General features: G+C 40.8%; 1 protein-coding gene across 1 annotated transcript in view; it reads left to right on the plus strand.

Annotated features, from left to right (window-relative positions):
* The first annotated feature begins 3,642 nt into the window (after positions 1-3,642).
* The window catches only part of LOC126263112 (cytochrome P450 6k1-like), a 71,902-nt gene continuing 54,808 nt past the window's right edge, over positions 3,643-20,736 (plus strand). Inside the window, exon 1 of the mRNA XM_049960120.1 lies at positions 3,643-3,688. The gene's annotated coding sequence lies outside the window, so the exon portion shown is untranslated. The remainder of the gene's footprint in view (positions 3,689-20,736) is intronic.

The following is a 20,736-nucleotide window of genomic DNA, read 5'->3' on the forward strand; positions in this document are numbered from 1 at the left end:
TTTTTTTTTAAATATATATAAGTCTTTGGCGTTCAAGCCGCTGGATCGCTGGATCGAGTTCCGTTCGTCAGTTTTTTTTTTTTATTTTCAACAGTCATTTTCTTTACTATGCGAAAAATACGTGTAATCGGTTGAACTTTTATTAAATTTACAATGTTATTTGGCAGTCTACTAATTTGTAATATCACAAATAATGTAATATTCCTAACTATCGACTAGTAAACGACCATTTTGTTGTCCTCATGGAGTACTACGAGTGTACGAAGTTCTCAGTAAATCCGCGTTCCAAACGTTGTGGCCTCCCCTTGTAAGATGAAACGCCACTTCCTGTACTACATAGATACAACATCAGCTAAAATTTTTGTTTATTGAACTACGGCAAATGTTTTCTTCTGGCGCATCAGATGTGGCTTAAGAAAATTATTGCAAATGCTTATATGTTTCCAATTTTTGTGGAAACAACTACAGTTTCGTCAGGCAGTTTTCCGTTATCATTTCTACAGTATTTGTTTCACATTCGCCGTATAAAAGTAGCATATCTAAATTCTCCTAATTGGTGTACACTGAGGCCACAGAATTAAGGGGATATCTCCCAATATCGTGCCGGACCTCCTTTTGCCCAGTCTAGCGCAGCAATTCGACACGGCAAGAGCTCAAGAAGTCGTTGGAAGTCGCCTTGAGAAATATTGAGCTTTGCCACCTCTGTAGCCATCCATAATTGCGAAAATGTTGTCGGTGCAGAAGTTTGGACACGAACTGACCTCTCCATTATGTCTCATAAATGTTCAATGGAATTCATGTCGGATGATCTAGATGGCCGTATCATCCGCTCGAATTGTCCAGAATGTTTTTCTAACCAATCGCGAACAACTGTGGCCGAGTGTCATGGCGCATTGTCATCCACAAACATTCCATCTTTGTTTGGGAACATGAGGTCACGAATGGCGGCAAATGGTCTCCAAGAAGCTGAACAGAACAATTTTCAGTCGGTGATCGGTTCATTTTGACCATAGCCGCCACCAGCGTACACAGTGCATCGTTGAAAACTTGGGTTCATGGTTTCGTGTGATATGTACCACCCTCGAATCCTATCATCAGCTCTTACCACCTGAAATCAGGACTTACCTGATCAGGTTACAGTTTTCCAGTCGTCTAGGGTCCAGCCGCTATGATTACCAGGGCAGGTGAAGCGTCGCAGACGATGTCATGCTGTTAGACGTTGGTCGTCTGCTGTCATTTTTCGCCGCATTGTCCTAACGAATTCCAATCCCAAAGAAAGCAGGTGTAGACAGATGTGAAAATTACCGAACTATCAGTTTAATAAGTCACAGCTGCAAAATGCTAACGCGAATGCTTTACAGACGAATGGAAACACTGATGGAAGCCGACCTCGGGGAAGATCAGCTTGGATTCCGTAGAAATGTTGGAACACGTGAGGCAATACCGACCCTACGACTTATCCTAGAAGAAAGATTAAGGAAAGGCAAACCTACGTTACTAGCATTTGTAGACTTAGAGAAGCTTTTGACAATGTTGATTGGAATACTCTCTTTCAAATTCTGAAGGTGGCAGGGGTAAAATACAGGGAGCGAAAGGCTATTTACAATTTGTACAGAGAGCAGATGGCAGTTATAAGAGTCGAGGGTATGAAAGGAAAGCATTGGTTGGGAACGGAGTGAGACAGGGTATTATTCAATCTGTATATTGAGCAAGCAATAAAGGAAACAAAAGAAACGTTCGGAGTAGGTATTAAAATCCATGGAGAAGAAATAAAAACTTTGAGGTTCGCCGATGACATGTAATTCTGTCAGAGACATCAAAGGACTTGGAAGAGCAGCTGAACGGAATGGACAGTGTCTTGAAAGGAGGGTATAAGATGAACATCAACAAAAGCAAAACGAGGATAATGGAATGTAGTCGAATTAAGTCGGGTGATGCTGGGGAAATTTGATTAGGAAGTGAGACACTTAAAGTAGTAAAGGAGTTTTGCTATTTGGGGAGCAAAATAACTGATGATCGTCGAAGTAGACAGGATATGAAATGTAGACTGGCAATGTCAAGGAAAGCGTTTCTGAAGAAGAAAAATTTGTTAACATCGAGTATAGATTAAAATGCCAGGAAGTCGTTTCTGAAAGTATTCGTATGGAGTGTAGCCATGTATGGAAGTGAAGCGTGGACGATAAATAGTTTAGACAAGAAGAGAATGGAAGCTTTCGAAATGTGGTGCTACAGAAGAATGATGAAGATTAGATAACTAATGAGGAGGTATTGAATAGAATTGGGGACAACCTGACTAGAAGAAGGGTCGGTTTGTAGGACATGTTCTGAGACATCGAGGGATCACCAGTTTAGTATTGGAGGGCAGCGTCGAGGGTAAAAATCATAGAGGGAGACCAAGAGATGAATACACTAAGCAGATTCAGAAGGATGTAGGCTGCAGTACGTACTGGGAGATGAAGCAGCTTGCAGAGGATAGAGTAGCGTGGAGAGCTGCATCACACCAGTCTCAGGACTGAAGACCACAACAACAACAAGTCCTAACGAATACGTTCGTCGTACGTCCCAAGTTGATTTATGCGGTTATCTCACGCTGTGTTGCTTGTCTGTTAGCGCGCAGAATCCTACGCAAATACCGCTGCTCTCGGTCGTTAAGTGAAGGCCGTTGGCCATAGCGTTCTCCGTGGTGAGCGGTAACGTCGGAAATTCTATAGTCTCGGCACAGTCTTCACACTGTAACGGTTTTAGAATTTGTATGTCCCATGTCTTTCGGCCACAATCTCGTCGGAAATCTTATGACGTGCTACATCTGAGTCTAAATGGCAGCTACGCCAGTGCACTGTCCGTTTGTACCTTGTGTACGTGATACAACCACCATCTGTATATCTGCATATCGCTATTGACTATCCCATAACTTTTGTTACCTCAGTCTACATGTTTTTATGCAAGAATTGCTGAAGCGGAAATGACAGACAACACAGTTTTGCGGTGCAGCCGTCTGGGGTGGCCGAGCGGTTCTAGGCGCTACAGTCTGGAACCGCGAGGGAATGGATGTGTGTGATGTCATTAGCTTAGTTAGGTTTAAGTAGTTCTAAGTTCTAGGGGACTTATGACCTCAGCAGTTGAGTCCCATAGTGCTCAGAGCCATTTGAACCACAGTTTTGCGGTGCCGACAAGTAAACATTAAAGAGGCTAGATAGAACGACATAGCCTGGCTTGACCGTGTTTACAAGGTAAGAGCCGGTTACAGCAGACCCGCTTTTCATCTACTCGGATTCTTTTGCGAATAGTTTCAACATCAAAATTAACACTGTATTCGTCTTTCAAGTGCTCTCGCATGTCGGAAAGAAAGTATGTCATTCTATCTATTTTAAAAAATCATAGTTTGCTTTATTATCTCAATCGATACAAGAATTAGGATTCAGTGTAACATACACCAAAAACATGTCCCTTATTTGTCGAAAATCTCTTTTCGATGTCTGGAACCATTCACGAAGTAAAAGTGGTTTTGCGTCGTATGTGACTCACCCCGTACACGGATGTACCAAGGCACTCGAAGTACTGCAGTCTCATAGTGCCTATCTTATCAGCAACGCTCCGTAAGGTTGCGTCGGGAATTCCTCAGTTGTGTTCTCGCACTTAAAACGGGGACTCCAGCATCCTGGATCAGTGTTACGCATCAGCTGAACAGGTGAGCTAACGTTCTGCCAACATTTACACTTGTCACTTACATACTGTAAGGCCTCTATGTTGCTAGATTACTGGACGTACATTGCATACTGTAGAGTTTAGCAAGAATGCATCAGTAATAATGTGTTCTAAGCGAAAACTGGCCGTTTTGTGTCGCTGTTTGTTTACGTGTCTGTACTGGGTCATACAATATTATTCTCAAGTGACAATTTCTAAGAAATCTTGGGCGCTGTCTTTGTACAGTGGTTTGTAATGCATACGCCAGTTTTTTCATGAAAATGCAGAAAATTCGCATGTTTATGGTATGTTCAAAAATGGCTCTGAGCACTATGGGACTTAACACCTGTGGTCATCAGTCCCCTAAAACTTAGAAACTACTTAAACCTAACTAACCTAAGGACATCACACACATCCATGCCCGAGGCAGGATTCGAACCTGCGACCGTAGCAGTCGCGCGGTTCCAGACTAAGCGCCTAGAACCGCTAGACCACCGCGGCCGGCTTATGGTATGTTTCTTAAGACATAAATTGGTTCGTAATAGTATAAGGAGAACTGACTACAACTGCTATGGACTCTTTAAAGCATATTTTTCTGTAGTATGTCACGAAATTGCGTCTGTAAACAAAATGTAATAAATGTATATTTAGATGAATAGAATTGTGCACAGCGTTAATGTTACATGTAGAGGAAATTGCGACGAATATTAATTGTGTACCCTGAGAGTACTTTACTTCTGTTGTTACAACTGATAGAGAGTGAGTTGGAGGAAAAAGGTGATAGGCAAGAAGTGAAATGAAATTGGGTGGCGGGGGGGCAGGGGGGGTGGGGGGGCTGTTAGGGGGGCATGACGGGGTTGAGTGGGACCGGGTGAAGGATGGAAAAGATACTTTTCTTTCTCATGTATTTTCTTCAGTTATTTTATGTTGTGCATGGTTTCCAATATTTATTTGGTTTTTGAGCAACTGTTTAAGTCGTTATTAATGCTTGGTGTACAAGCAAATTTTCTTGGAAAAGGAAGAGGTGTCTCTGTCTACTGATTTTTATAATGTTCATACCTTTTTCCATAGCGCTTGGTCTGCGGAATTGCTGTTTATGATGGTAGGCAAATGCTGAATGGCTTGTACCATATTTCAGTGCTGTGATGTGTTCTTTATACGAGTATCTTCTGTCAAATGTCCTGTCACTCATCCCAATTTATATTTTTTCACCGTCTCTGCAACTGAGCTGATAGATAGCAGAGTCTTGGTGTCTCTCTAGTTTTGATTTTAGTTTTGGGATGTGTCTTTGTATCGAACTGTTTGTAAGCAATGTTTATGCCTTGTTTGCTAAATATGTTATCTATTTTATGTTTGAATTTGTTATGGTAGATCTTTGTACGCCATTTTTTATGGTTGTGCAGATTGTATGTGTTCAAAACAGCCAGTTCTTTTTGGTAATCAGAAGTGTTTAGGGGGATCCCCATTAGTATGTTTCACATGTGTCTGATTGCGACCTGTTTCTAAGTCTGCAGGTGGTTTCAGATTGCATTTAAGATAGTCTCTCTTGTTGTTGGTTTTCTGTATATGTTAACTATTTCTGTGATTGTCTTTTCTCATGGTTATGTCTAGAAAGTTCAATGTCTTTCTTTGTTGTTCTTCTATTGTCAATTTTATGTGCTTATTCAAAATGGCTCTGAGCACTATGGGACTCAACATCTGAGGTCATCAGTCCCCTAGAACTTAGAACTGCTTAAACCTAACTAACCTAAGGTCACCACATACCTCCATGCCCGAGGCAGGATTCGAACCTGCGACCGTAGCGATCGCGCGGTTCCGGACTGAAGCGCCTAAAACCGCTCGGCCACAACGGCCGGCTTTATGTGCTTGTGTATAGTGTTTATGCATTCGTGCTGTTGCCGTGTTTTATTTTTAGATTCATCTACCATACAGATTAAGTAATCCATGTACCTATGCCAGTATATGAAATTGCTTTTCTTTCTTATTATATCTGCAAATATTAATTTTTATATATGATTCCTGAAGATGTTGTCTTGTGTTGGTGAAGTAGGTGACCCAATGGTTAAACATTTTCCTTGCATGTAGTATTCTTCATTGAATTCGAAATAATTTTGTTGTGTTATAAACTGCAACAATTTTATTGTTTCACCTGTGTTTTTATGAGGTAGCCAGTTGTGTGTCTTTAGGTTTTCTTCATTAGTTTTATGGTTTCATTAACAGGGATGTAACTGTACATACTTTCTACATCAAAGGGGAGCAGTGTTGCTCCACAGGGGATTTTAAAGTCTCTTATGTGTTCCACTAGGTGAGAGGTATTTCTCACTGCAATATCACTTTCAAGATATGTGACCCGCCAGGGTAGCCGAGAGCGCTAATGCGACTCGGATAGGCGCGCCGGCCCCGGATCGAATCCGCCCGACGCGGTTTTTAGGCGGTTTTCCACATCCTGATAGGTGAATACCGGGCTGATCCCCACGTTCTGCCTCAGTTACACGACTCACAGACATTTGAAAAACGTTCGCACTATCTCATGGCTTGCACTAGACAGAGGCAGCTGGGGTACATTGATTCCGTCCTGGGGAGCTCAGAGTGGCAGCAGGAAGGGCATCCGGCCACACTCGGCCACTAACATTGCCAAATCCGTCATAACAAGGTCGACCCTGCGTTCCTGTGGAATAAAGGCGTACAGGAAAGGAAAGAAAGAAACTGCTGGGTGGGACGTGATAACATTACTAATTTCGGTTTTTTAAAAGATGCTTCTTTCTTTTTTGTTCTGTAATTTACAGAACTTATGGACGCCTACTGAACATAATTTTACGACAGTCGACATCTCGTAGGGGTTGACACAAAGTAATACAAACAGGTTATCACTTTACGTAATTATTTTTAATGTAGGTTAACAATTCTTTTGCTATTTGAATAAGTGCTGGATATCGTGCATAGTCTATGTTTAATTTCTCTAAAGTACGATGTACATTTTGGTATAAGTGACACTGTTACTTGTCCTTCCTCATGTTGGTTTCTCGATGATTGATGTATACTACTTGTTCGCACCTTACATTTGCACGGCATTTTAATTATTAAGTAACGGCAGTTTCGTACTGTGATTATTTTTTTATATATTTGACTCCCTGGTATTAACGTTATTATTTTTTATATATTGACTCCTTGGTATTAACGTTTGTTACATAAATTACGAACGTTGTACTTTTGACTTCCCACGCCAGATGGTGGGTGTTACGTTTTTTAAGAAAGACCTGTGTTGCGCCTCTTTTTATGTTGTTCATTTATTATTCTTTAGCATTATCTTTTGCTTTTTACATGTTCTGCACTCTAACAACTTATCATCGATCTATTTTATGTTTTATAGTTTATAAACAATATGCCAATGTATTTTAGATATTCTCCTGCGTCTGCTATGTGTTGTACGTACATTTTAAATTTGAATTACTACGCCATTCACAAAAGTACAAGAGTTATTTAGTGTTAATAATTCGCAAAACCAATAATACTATGTCTTCACGTGACACATGTCACATAGAGGGCGTGTCAAGCCCCGTCACACCGAGGTCTGCTGAACAAGTGCAGGTAAACAGCGACCTCAGTCTATGTGATCGCCGTAAGCTTAGTGACAACAGTGCATCCCAATTTAAGTTATACAATATAGGTTTGTTTCTAGAAGTGTTATGTTCATATGCAGATGTAATTGTGATTTTCTATGTTGTACTCTCTGATCGTAATGTGAAAAAATTTTTTAACTTCTAGCACTGAAGATGGTCACTCAGTGACAGAAAATCGATTTTGCAATAGTAAAAAATAGACGACCAATGCTGTCTCTTTTTTCAAGTATACCTGTTATCTGGTCGTAGTGCACAAGACAACATGGAGTCGCCAATCAATACATTTGTTTTACTAGTAGGTACGTGAAAGCTGCTCTGAAGTTGACTATCGATGGACAGGGAGATTTTCTTTATGGACCGTTGCTTGGGATCTCATGTTGGGAGCCGTAGGATTTTTTTGTTTAAGTCTCAGGTTCGCTCTGTCTGTAAATGTATACTCTATGTTTTTGAATATATTTTTAACATGTGTGTTAAATTTGTTAAGCACTGTCGGGGTGAGCTAGCACTTGGATAGGTCACCGGCCGGGTTGCCAAGTGCTGTTGGCAAGTGTGGTGCACTCAGCCCCTGAGAGGCCAATCGAGGAGCTACTTGACTGAGAAGTAGCGACACTGATCACAAAAACTAACAATGGCCGGTAGAGCGGAGTGCTGACCACATGCCCCTCCGTACCTGCATCTGATGACGCCTGAGCGCTGAGGAAGACATGGCGCCGGTCTGTATCGTTCGCCTTCACGGCCTGATCGGGAGGTGTTTATTTTTGTTTGTTGTAATTAAATCTGTCAGTTGGGTTTGCTTTTACCTTTCTTGTTGTTTTTGGCGATGACTTCTTCTGTTTTTTGTGTGTATTCTTTTATTTTCATGAGGATAACACTACTGCCTTTGTCAGATTTTGTTATGATCATGATTACTGCTTGCATTTCTTTCTTTCCATTTTTGAGTTTTGTTTCACCACGATTGTTTTTGAATTTATTGTTTTCTTAATCTTTGTTGCTATATTTTCTTCTTTTATTAATTTTGTATTTAGCATTCGATTTACATTACTAGTGTCATTTATTTGTTCTCTAGTGAGAATAAATTCAGATTCTATAATTAGGTATTCTATTTGTTGTTCATTTGCTGGTGAGTCGACATTGTGTTTTAAACCATTTTCTAAGAGCTGTTGCTCGTTTTCATTTCGTATTACGTCTATAAGGTTGACCATACTTGGATGTAAATGGCGTCTGTGAATGTATTTGTTGTTATGGGATTCTGTGTAGTGCCACTTGAGATTTGTAGTTTTCTTATTACGATTTGGCTGCACTTTGTTTATTGCGCTGAATGTGTAGCATTCGACTTTTTCCGTGGAGGAAGCGAAAATAGCCGGATTGCGTAACTTTTGAACTATCTGAAGGTGAATTTCGTATAATTCTTGGTTTAGTATTTGTTTTCTTGTCTGGAGTCAATTTCGGGTTCCAACCAGGAACTTTTAGCAGCTTGTCTGACAACGTTTGCTGATTTCGTACTTCACATGTATTTCCATTGGCATAAGATGGTTACGTTTACACAGGTCATTAAATATGATGCTCTCTACAGTTTTACACAGATTAAAATGAATCTTCTTAAACTGGTAACAGAGGCTAACTGAGAATGCTTGACAAGGCGTCGTTAAATTCATTTGTGTGGCCACATTGTCTGTAGTTGCTTTACACTTCCTGAGGGTGTATTTGTTCTGACTTTACAAGTCAAGGAAATGTTTGTTTTTTTCACCAGGTTCATTTCGCTTTATTGAAGTAAAGCATAACCACTGGTCTGTAATTAAAAACATTTACAATTTGATTTGTTTTCTCGACCGAAAACCAGTTCTTTAACAAATGTTGGTTTTTACGTACGGTGATTTCTGCTTGGTTTTTCGTCTACATCAGGAAATGACGTCTGATAGCACACGTTTGGTATCTTTTTTTATTAGCCACTGATAATTGTGGTCTAATTTACGCTCTTTTGCACCACTAGGGTGTATGCATTTTTCATGTCTAACATAGCACAATTTTGTACACCACTGTTCACTGTTTATTTGCGTACTTGTAAGTGTGTGTTGTGTTTTGTAGTGTTGCCAGCATTGCCACTAGTTTTTCTTTTCTTTTCTTTTTCTCTCGAATAACCCATTTGGAGGGTACGATGAATCAACTTTGACTACTCTTCATTAGATTTCTTCAGTTTACAAATTTCCTTCATCCTTTTAGAGTGTTGTTCCCTTTCTTCTTGAGTCCACTTTCGTCTAGTTATTTTCTTTCTCTCCTGAAATTCTGCCTTTTGAACTGCCTTTCTGAAATGTGTTCTGTTTTCTATTGTGTCTATTGTAACTCCAGCATTTTCAATGTACTTTTCAGTCTCTATGAACCATGCTGGCTTGGATTTGTAGCTATTGAGTAATGTGAATATGCGCTTGGTTAGTCTGTTGTTATCCATTCTGAATATATGTCCAAAAAACTGTAGTCTCCTCTTCCTCATTACATCAGTTAGTTTCTCCGTTTTCAGATATAGCTCTCTGTTTGGTCTTAACCTGTATTCAGCATTATCGTTTCTTTTAGCTCCCTGTATTTTCCTTAAAATTCTTCTTTCGACCTTCTCTAGTTTCTCAAGATCTCCATTTCTTGTTAGTTTAAGTGTTTCTGCCGCATAGAGAGCTTCAGGTCTGGCCACTGTTTGGTAGTGTCTTAATTTCGTGTTCCAGGACAAGGATTTTTTATTATAAACGTTTTTGGTCATATGAAACACTCTTTCCATTTTGTGCACTCTAGTTTCTATAGCTATCTTTTCTTTGGCATTGTATGTAATCCACTCTCCTAGGTATTTAAAGGAATCTGTTTTGTGTATTGTGTTGTTGTCAACTGCAATATTTTGAGGAGCATCACAGATGTTTGTCATAAACTTTGTTTTTTCATAGGATATTTGTAGTCCTACTTTGGCTGCTTGTTTTTGTAGTTCTCTTATTTGTTCTTGGGCATTGTCTAGTGAATCTGTAATCAATACCATGTCATCTGCGAAGGCTAAACAGTCGATAGTGATCTTGTTTGGATTTCTCCCTGGTTGAATCCCTTTAGTATTGATGGCCTTCCTCCATTCACGAACTACCTTCTCCAAGACACAATTGAAAAGCAGAGGTGACAGACCATCTTCCTGTCGAACACCTGACTTTATTTCAAACGATTTTGAGAGCTCTCCCCTAAATTTTACTTTCGATTTTGTATTTGTCAAAGTACCTTTAATTATTGCAGTTGTTTCAGCATCGAGTCCCAATTCTTTTAAGATATCAAGCAGCGTATTTCTGTCAATTGAATCATAGGCTTTTTTAAAATCCACAAAAGTAATTACATATTTTAAGTTCCTGATTTTCCTCATTTCTATTATGTTCTTTAAATTTAGTATTTGTTCTGCACATGACCTTCCCTTCCTAAATCCAGCCTGATACTCTCCTACCTGTTTGTCAAGTATCTCTTCTGCTCTTTTTAAAAGCGCCTTAGACAAGATCTTATAGGTCACTGGTAAGAGGGATATTCCCCTATAATTACTAGGATCTGTTTTCTTCCCTTTTTTATGTAGTGGATGTATTAATGCAGATGTCCAGTCTGGTGGTAAACTGTGTGTTGTCCAGATTTCTTTTAGTATTTCTGATAGACACTGTATCATGTTGTCACTAGAGTACTTCCATAGTTCAGAAACTATATTATCCTCTCCAGAGGCTTTTTTATTTTTAAGCTCTTTTATGATTTCTTTTATTTCTTCTGTGGTTGGCGGCTTGGAGTCTGGTGGTGTTGGGTTTACAATATTGAAATTAAATTTTTCTTTCGGTGGATAACAGTTATGTAGTTCTTCAAAATATTCAGCAAGTATTCTACAGTTCTCTATGCTATTGTATGCAGTTTTCTGCGTTTTTGAGTCCGTGAAAAATAGACTAGGAGGAGAGTATTTCTTTAAGTTACTTTTGAAAGTTTTGTAAAAGTCCCTAGCATTGTTCTGTTTGAAGTTGGAGTCTATTGATGCTAGTTGGTCTTTTATATATTGAACTTGGATCTTTTTAAGGCCTTTTGAAGCTTGCTTCCGGGCTTCTTTTAGGGAGTTCCTATCTTTATCATTTTTGTTGGCATTCCAAATGTTCCAAGCTCGCTGTCTTGTTAGGATTAGTTTGTCACACTCATCATTCCACCAGGCATGTTTCCATTTTTTGGTAAGGAGAATGGTTTCTTCTGCTGTCTGTACTATATCTTTTTGAAGTTGTTCCCATGTTTTAGGTGTTTTCTTTTCCAAAAGTGTCCTGAAATTGTGTTCCTTGGTTAATTTCTGAGTGTCAAACTTATTAGGTTGATATTCGCTCTTTCTTTTATATATTGGTCTAATTTTGAATTTAACTACAGATAGATAGTGATCTGAATCTAAACTTGCACTCTTAGCAACTTTTACATTGAATATCTCTGATGCAGACAGTCTGCTTATAGCAACATGGTCAAGTTGTTTCTCCCCACAGACTGGATTCGGGGATACCCATGTAGTTTGTTTTCTAGGGAGTTTTTTGAAATATGTAGACTTTTTCTTTTATCTGTTATATATATTTCTCCTTTTCTGTATTTCATTATATGTGTGCTATTCTATTTAATAATATTATTGTGTATTTGTATACTGTATAAGAGTAACGAAGAAATAATCACGGAATTTTAATTTTTTTTAACTCTATCGCTATTTCTTCATTATTCTTACACAATAACACAGTTAAGCACAATAACACATATATGACAAACTATAGAGAAGGGCGTATATTGTCAATGTTGGCAACATTACAAAACACGATACACACTTAGAAGTATACAAATAAACAGTGAACAGTGGTGTATGAAATTTGTGCTCTGTTAAACGTAAATAATGCATAGTTCTGAAAAGCAGCGTAAATTTAGACCATAGTTATCAGCGCCTAATGAAGAAAGAAACCAACGTTGTGCTAGCAGACAGAATTTCCTGATGTAGGCGAAGAACTAAGCAGAAACAACCGTCAGTAGAAACTAACAGTTGTTTAGCCGACATTCCAAACCTCCTTGCAGTGTCTCATGAAGTGTGATGCCGTTGATGGTGATCCGTCTGTCGGATGGGAACGGTAAACTCTTCGGCCCCCTTGGTGCTATTCGAGAGGAGTAGGCCGTGTGCAGGCATTGGGTTTCAGATTCTCCCTTCTCTTATCATCAGTGTACAAAATACACTTAATACCACACTCAACACACATCCAATACACCTACACCAACTCAACAAATGCACAAAGGACAGAAGTCTTGTATACCGCAAAGACAGAGGTCCTTGTGTGTGCAGGCAGAAACCCCTTTCTGGCTAGGCAGCTCAACCTATCCCTTCGGTTCCCCAGCCAACAATGCCATCGGACTTTAGATTTTCACTTATATACTATAATGTGCGCAAGATGTTCTCCACTTACCTTGTTACAGAATACTGTTCGGTTCTTTCTTTTTGTTATAAACATTACCTTACAATCATTCACATTTAAAGAGAGCTGGCATCCAGTACACAAAACAGAAATTTTATCAAAGTGTCTCTGTAGCGCCTTACGATCATCTAATGGTGATACTTTCAAATTCCAAAAACAAATGCCAACCAACTGATACTGCTGCTGGACCATATCTCACAAATCACTTATGTACACTACTGGCCATTAAAATTGCTACACCACGAAAATGACGTGCTGCAGACGCGAAATTTAGCCGACAGGAAGAAGATGCTGTGATATGCAAATCATTAGCTTTTCAGAGCATTCACACAAGGATGGCGCCGGTGGCGACACCTACAACGTGCTGACATGAGGAAAGTTTCCAACCGATTTCTCATACACAAACAGCAGTTGACCGGCGTCGCCTGGTAAAACGTTGTTGTTGATGCCTCGTGTAAGGAGGAGAAATGCGTACCATCACGTTTCCGACTTTGATAAAGGTCGGATTGTATCCTATCGTGATTGTGGTTTCTCGTATCGCGACATTGCTGCTCGCGAGATCCAATGACTGTTAGCAGGATATGGAATCGGTGAGTTCAAGAGGGTAATACGGAACCCCGTGCTGGATCCCAACGGCCTCGTATCACTAGCAGTCGACATGACAGGCATTTTATCCGCATGGCTGTAACGGATCGTGCAGCCACGTCTCGATCCCTGTTTGCAAGACAACAACCATCTGCACGAACAGTTCGACGGCGTTTGCAGCAGCATGGACTATCAGCTCGGAGACCATGGCTGCGGTTACCCTTGACGCTGCATCACAGACAGAAGCGCCTGCGATGGTGTACTCAACGACGAACCTGGGTGCACGAATGGCAAAACGTCATTTTTTCGGACGAGTCTAGGTTCTCTTTACAGTATCGTGATGGTCGCATCCGTGTTTGGCGACATCGCGGAGAATGCACATTGGAAGCGTGTATTCGTCATCGCCATACTGGCGTATCACCCGGCGTGTGGTATGGGGTGCCATTGGTTACACGTCTCGGTCACCTCTTGTTCGCATTGACGGCACTTTCAACAGTGGACATTACATTTCAGATGTGTTGCGCCCCGTGACTCTACTCTTCGTTCGATCCCTGCGAAACCCTACATTTCAGCAGGATAATGGACGACCGCATGTTGTAGGTCCTGTACGGGCCTTTCTGGATGCAGAAAATGTTCGACTGCTGCCCTGGCCAGCACATTCTCCAGATCTCTCACGAATTGAAAACGTCTGGTAAATGGTGGCCGAGCAACTGGCTCGTCACAATACGCCAGTCACTACTCTTGATGAACTGTGCTATCGTGTTGAAGTTGCATGGGCAGCTGTACCTGTACACGCCATCCAAGGTCTCTTTGACTCAATGCCCAGGCGTATCAAGGCCGTTATTACGGCTAGAGGAGGTTGTTGTGGGTACTGATTTCTCAGAATCTATGCACCCAAACTGCGTGAAAATGTAATCACATATCAGTTCTAGTATAATATGTTTGTCCAATGAATACCCGTTTATCATCTGCATTTCTCCTTGGTGTAGCAATTTTAATGGCCAGTAGTGTATATTGAAGAAAACTGAGATTCTGTTAAGCTTCCCTGGAGACGTAGGATGCTGGTTTCGTCACTGTTAAGCATTCACCGTCTAGTACAACATGCTCCGTCCTATTACTCAGAAACGTAATGAGCCGGTCGCACATCCGCGAAGATACATTGCACGATCGAACCTTGATTATTAGACGATAAAGTGGTACAGTATTGAACTCCTTCCATAATCTGTAAGGATGGTGTCTGTTTGTCATTCTACATTTGTTACTTGCAATATGTCGCCTATGAGTAAAGCAAAGTGCGTTTCAGAGGAGTGGTTTCTCCTGAATCCGTCTTGATTATTTCAGAATATCTTGTTATTCTCCCTGAAAGTCGCAGTGTTTGACTTGTAACATACTCTTGGAGCCTGCAACAGACGGAAGTCCCCATTGTGGCGCGAGGAAGCTTCTGAACATTGGATTCGATATAGTGGTACGTCACCTTTCAGTCCACAAAAGGCGAGGTTTAGTCGTCTACACAGACATGTCCACACATTTTGCAGTGCTTCACGTGTGGCAGACCCTTACTATCCGGCCCAGCTGGAGTTATTTTTGAGACGTTTTATTTCTCTATGGCTCACCTCTTTTTCCTAGCTTGTAAAAGGTATAGGCTATTGGTGTCAACATTTTGGGTGACGCTGTACTGTTCGTTACCACCTTGCCGAGAAAATAACTATAGTTCCTTGTTGTGGCTACTATCCGCGGCTCTATATCCGTTTCTGTCCAAATACGACCCCTCCCATTAGCTGCTTCTACATATTGTCCTAAAAGCAGGCCCTACACGGGTCTAGACGTCAAATTATCGCAGAACAGCTTTCTTGGCGCTGGACCTTCGGCTCCGTTCGAATTCGCTACAATACTGATTTTGCACTCTAAACATCCACCCAAATTTTGATTAGTCCAGGCAAATGTATCTTTCTTTTCGTAAACATCGTTGTGCTTTCTTTTTTGTGCATACGGACATTATCTAAGATGTATAGCACTGTACATAACTGTTTGCGATGTGATGATTTGACGAGTATCAAAAGGACCTGTGAGGTTCCTTGCACTTTCTACAGCACCAACAACAAACGCGACCAGTGACATCGAGTGGTTGTCTTCATCATCAATAATGTCCTAGTCCCCTGCTTTAAAAGACAAAGGGAAAGGTTAAGAATAAAAACACGTACACATACTTATTATATAGCAATCACAATTTGTATACCAGCACCTCCACACTTCTGCTCTGTCGTGTTCTGATAATCAAGTTCTCTTTCAGGAAACTAGATTGTCACGCCTGTGATTTAGAGATATGTGTGAGGGGACAAGATAATAATTTGATATTATTACACTCGAACTGAGCCTCTAAGAATTACGTGTCAGGAATCAAAATACACTGCTGACCACCGTAAATGCAACACCAAGAAAGACAAGAGGTAGCACAACAAAATTTATTTTGTAGATAACATGTTGACCAAGTATCAAATGATTACGTTTACAGACGTCTGTGACATGTGGTTCCTGCCAGAATCAGTAGCCAGAGTAGCCGCCATTGTTGGAGATCACCGCTGCCACACGTCTTGGCATTGAGTCATAGAGACGTTGGATGTGTTCCTGGGGTACAGCAGCCCAAGCAGCTTCCACACGTTGCCAAAGATCATCTGGTGTGGCAGCTGGTTATGTAATCTGGGTCACTCGTTGAGCAACCATGGACCACATGTTTTCTATCGGCGAAAGATCCGGAGAGGGAGCCGGCCACGGAAGCAATTCAATCTGGTTATTGACGAAGAACCTTGGGACAATGCGTGCCACGTGTGGTCGCGCATTATCCTGTTGAAATATGGCTGTGGCCGAGCCCTGAAAGTAAGGAAGGACAACTGGCTCCAGCACCTCGGATATGTAGCGCCGGCTATTTAAAGCACCGGCAATGCGTACTAGAGGCGTGCGAGAGTAACATCCAATACCGCCCCATACCATAATACCTGGTGCAAGACCACTGTGGCGGTGCATAATGCAGTTGTCCAGCATCCTCTCTCCACCGTGTCTCCACACTCGAATCCGACCATCGTGGTGCTGCAGACAGAAGCGTGCCTCGTCAGTAAAGACAACGTCATTCCATTCTGCCGTCCACATCCGTCTGTCATCACACCATTGGCGACGGAGACGTCTGTGGTTCTGCGTCAATGGTAGACGAAGCAATGGACGTCTTGCGGACAGACCACTCTGCTGTAAACGGCGTCGAATGGTACGCGCAGACACTGGATGATGCGTTACAGACGCAATGTGCTGTGCTATGGTTCGGGATGTCACTGAGCGATCCGTCACTGCCATGCGCACAATTTGCCTATCAGCACGTGCAGTGGTGCACCGAGGTGAATGCGATCGACCACGTCGGTCCGTCGTACCCTCCTGCATCCAACGGTCACATATCCGCATTACAGTTGTTTGGTTTCGTCCAACACGACTAGCGATTTCTCTGTATGATAATCCACAATCTCGGTAAGCCACTATCCTTCCTCTGTCGAACTCGGATACTTGATCAAAAGATGTTCGCTGTTGTCTACGAGGCATAACTGAACGTGAAACAACCACAAGGTAAACACACGTGCCGAACGTACACTCGTCGAAATCGCCAAGCCTTAAATGGCGCTATGAGGTGGCGCCACAGGCGCGCGTGATGTGCGTCTGCGCTGAAATTCTAATCAGTTGCATATCTCATCGCTGCAAACTCATGGTGTAAATTTCACTTGATTCGGATGCTTCCTTCAGGGTGTTGCATTTACGGTGGCCAGCAGTGTAATTTGTCAAATTGGAGGCAGAGGTGGTGGCGTTCCTGATCTCCAAGTGTGGCGCCAGTGACCTGCATGACTATCGAAATCTCCTCGAGTGCTAAGGTGATATGACAATGTTGACGGTGATCCATCCGTCCGATGGAACGCTATGCTCGACGGCATACTTGGTGCTGTTTAAGAGAAGTTCGCTGTGTGCCAGGATCAGGTTCACCCTCTCCACCCTCTCATTTCCATACTACTCAAATATGACACCACACTATACACACATCCATTAAAGTCAACTTCACTCAATATATACTCCTAAGACAGAGCTATCACAGACCATAAGGGTCCTTCCGCTATCTGATTAGAAAGCTTAACCCATCCCTCGCTGTCTGCCAGTCAAGAATATCATACAGACCTTTCTTTTGTTTCTTTCCTATGTTTAGGTCTAGCAATTCTACAGGTTTTGACATCCTGCCGGTGGCTCTTGACCATTTGGCACAGGAATTCTCATTTTCCTCCCTCCCCGTCTTCTATTTTCCCGTTCCACTTTGAATTCTGCGTGCTTGTGTAGCATCTACCAGAATGCTTCTGCTTACTGATATTTCATTCTACTTACATTCCATTCATTTGAAACCATCTTTGTTTTGTTAGTTAGTTAGTTACATGTCCCATGGACCATTTTGCACATTGATCTTAATAATGTGGAACAAGTCATATGACATTCACATCGCAAATTAATTTCCACATACGGTTACATTTCTAATTTTTCTTTAATTTTTTACTACGAAAAAAAAGAGATCTACTATACGTTAGTTAGTAATTCCTACCCACCACCTTTTACATGTACAGTAACAGAGATTCTTCTGTGGAATAGAAGGAGTTGTCAAGGACGAACTTTCTCAGTTTGTTTTCGGATCTTAATTTGCTTCTATCAGACATTTTATATCACTGGGTAAGTGATCAAAATTTTTTGTTGCGGAATTGTGCAACACTTTTTGTACTAAAAACAACATTAATGTGGAGTAATTAATGCCATTTTTGCTTCTGGTATTGTAATTATATACATCATTGTTACTTTTGAACTATAGTGGATTATTTACAACGAACTTCATCAGCGAATAAGCAGTAGTCAGAATGCCCAACTCCTCAAACATATGTCTTCAAGATGATCTTAGGCGAGCACAACATATTCTTACGGCAGGTTTTTGTGCAATAAAGACTCTTTCTTAAAGATGACTTACCCCAGAACATTCTTCCATATGACGTCACTGAATGAATATGTGCAAAATATGTCAACTTACTGATTTGTCTCTTCTTGTTAATATGGGCCCCTAAGAATTTTGAAGTTTCAACTGTATTTATTATTTACTTACCATATGTTACACTTATCATTGATGTAGTAACCCTAGATGTGCAAATTGAATATGCTGCATCCTTTCAAAATTAAGTATGAGATCATTCGCAGAAAACCAGTTAGAAATACTTTTAAGAACTTTATTTGCCATTTCTTCTGTTTCTGTATATATGCTTGGACTGTCTAGAATACTAGTGTCATCTACAAAAATAACTAATTCTGCTTGTCATATATTACATGGAAGATCGTTTACATATACGAGGAACAACAGTTGACTTAAGATTGAACCTTGGGGAACCGCATACGTGATTTCTCCCCAGTGAGAATTATTTCCCCGGATTATATTGCTTGAATTACTAAGTCAACTTTGTGCATTCTTTTGGTTAGATATGACATCCATTGGTTGACAATATCATCAGTCCAATAAAACGTCAATTTATCTAGGAGAATTTTGCGATGCACTCAGTCTAATGCCTTAGAAAGGTCGCAAAAATACCAGCCGATTATTGTAGAACGCACCAATTCCTCGAATTCTAGAAAAATAATTTTCCAAGCAGTCCTGATTTAGAAGTGATGTTAAGATAAACTTCACGTTATCTTTCTTTACCTCTTCGAGTAGCCCTAGAAGGGACGTTATTGAGACTATAAACCCCTTCTGAAATGGCAACAAACCCTTCCTGTTTCCACGGCGCATGTCATGGCAAACATCGCGAAATCTTTTTAAAGTGTTCTCTTGACTTTTAAAATTCTGACCAAATCCGCAACGTAAAGGCGTGACATCATCAATGGGAGTTCTAGAATTTAAAACGTCTAAAACATCGTTTACTAAATCATAAAATATGCTTTCCCATTCTTTTCCCAAACCATACAAGAAAGCTTTAGCCGTGCGACGCGGAAATAAGCGGGCTGCCATCCTAACATTTTGTCGAGCACGTCCTGTAACACTGAAGTGCGCTTCTGAAATGTGATATACTACATTCAGATCGCCTTGCTGGCTGTCTAACAAATTCTCAATTACATTCTTGGTTATCAAAGTTCCATCAGGAAAAGATAACCCTTCATCTAAAAAGTGGTTCCTAAGGAACTTCAATAAATGTGGCACATCGTAACAAACCCAGATTTTCCTTTCGATGTGCGCTGGATTTTTGAAAAATGTTTTTGAGATATTGACACAAAGTTCATTCCACACTTTAGAGTTTTTTGCAGCCACATCACACGTTACAGCCACAACATGTAGTCCTGAATTTTCAATTTTTAATATTATATCTAGTAGCAGGCCACAGTTCATGGTCACATCAAAATTGTAATAAATCGGCTGCTTCCAAGATAACACAAACCACGAATCATTGCAACTAGAACATTTGTGTGAGGTCCTAAAATCCTGTCTTCCGAAGCGTCATAGCAGATTCTACCATCAATGTTCGTTTTATCGAAACCCAACACAGTTGTCTTCAAAATTGCGAAAACTTCTTCTGAAATGCCTGGATTACACTTAAAATTCGTAGTCCATTTTTGAAGTGTTGCTCGACATGGCTAAACAAAATTTCGCTTCCTCAAATATGTATAAGCTTTTCGAGTTAGGGCATTGGCAATATCCTTAGCACCCCATTTAACTCGTCTGTTGCTTTGCAACAAACAGCGAATTTGTCCTGGAGTAAAACATTTAGATAAGATATTTAGTAATTCTTCCTTTACGACACTTTCTTTCACTGTAGCACTTAATTTTGTTTCTTTAACAAGACGCGTCTAACAGTATTGGCTTTCTTCAGGGCTGGTTCACACTTTTTAAGGCTACTTTCAAGCACGGCCTTTTCTTATAAAGAACTTCTATTTCTGATTTCAGACTTTTTATTTCTTCGTCCTTCACTTTCAAATCAGAGAGTTCACAAATGGGCACTGTATTTGTGTCTTGGTCCAGTTTCCTTTCCCTTGGGAACACAGACTGCAAGGTCTCTTGCGCACATCTCTCTACAACTACATCTACATCTACGTGATTTCTATTCACAATAAAGTGCCTGGCAGAGGGTTCAATGAACCACCTTCATGCTGTCTGTCTACAGCTCCACTCCGTGCGAGCCCTGATTTCCCTTATTTTATCGTGATGATCATTTCCCCCTATGTAGGTGGGTGTCAACAGAATGCTTTCACAATCGGAGGAGAAAACTGGTGATTGAAACTTAATGAGAAGATCCCGTCGCAACAAAAAACGCCTTTGTATTAATGATTGCCACTCCAATTCACGT

Source organism: Schistocerca nitens, chromosome 6 (assembly GCF_023898315.1).
Source record: "Schistocerca nitens isolate TAMUIC-IGC-003100 chromosome 6, iqSchNite1.1, whole genome shotgun sequence".
Taxonomy (NCBI): Eukaryota; Metazoa; Arthropoda; class Insecta; order Orthoptera; family Acrididae; genus Schistocerca; species Schistocerca nitens.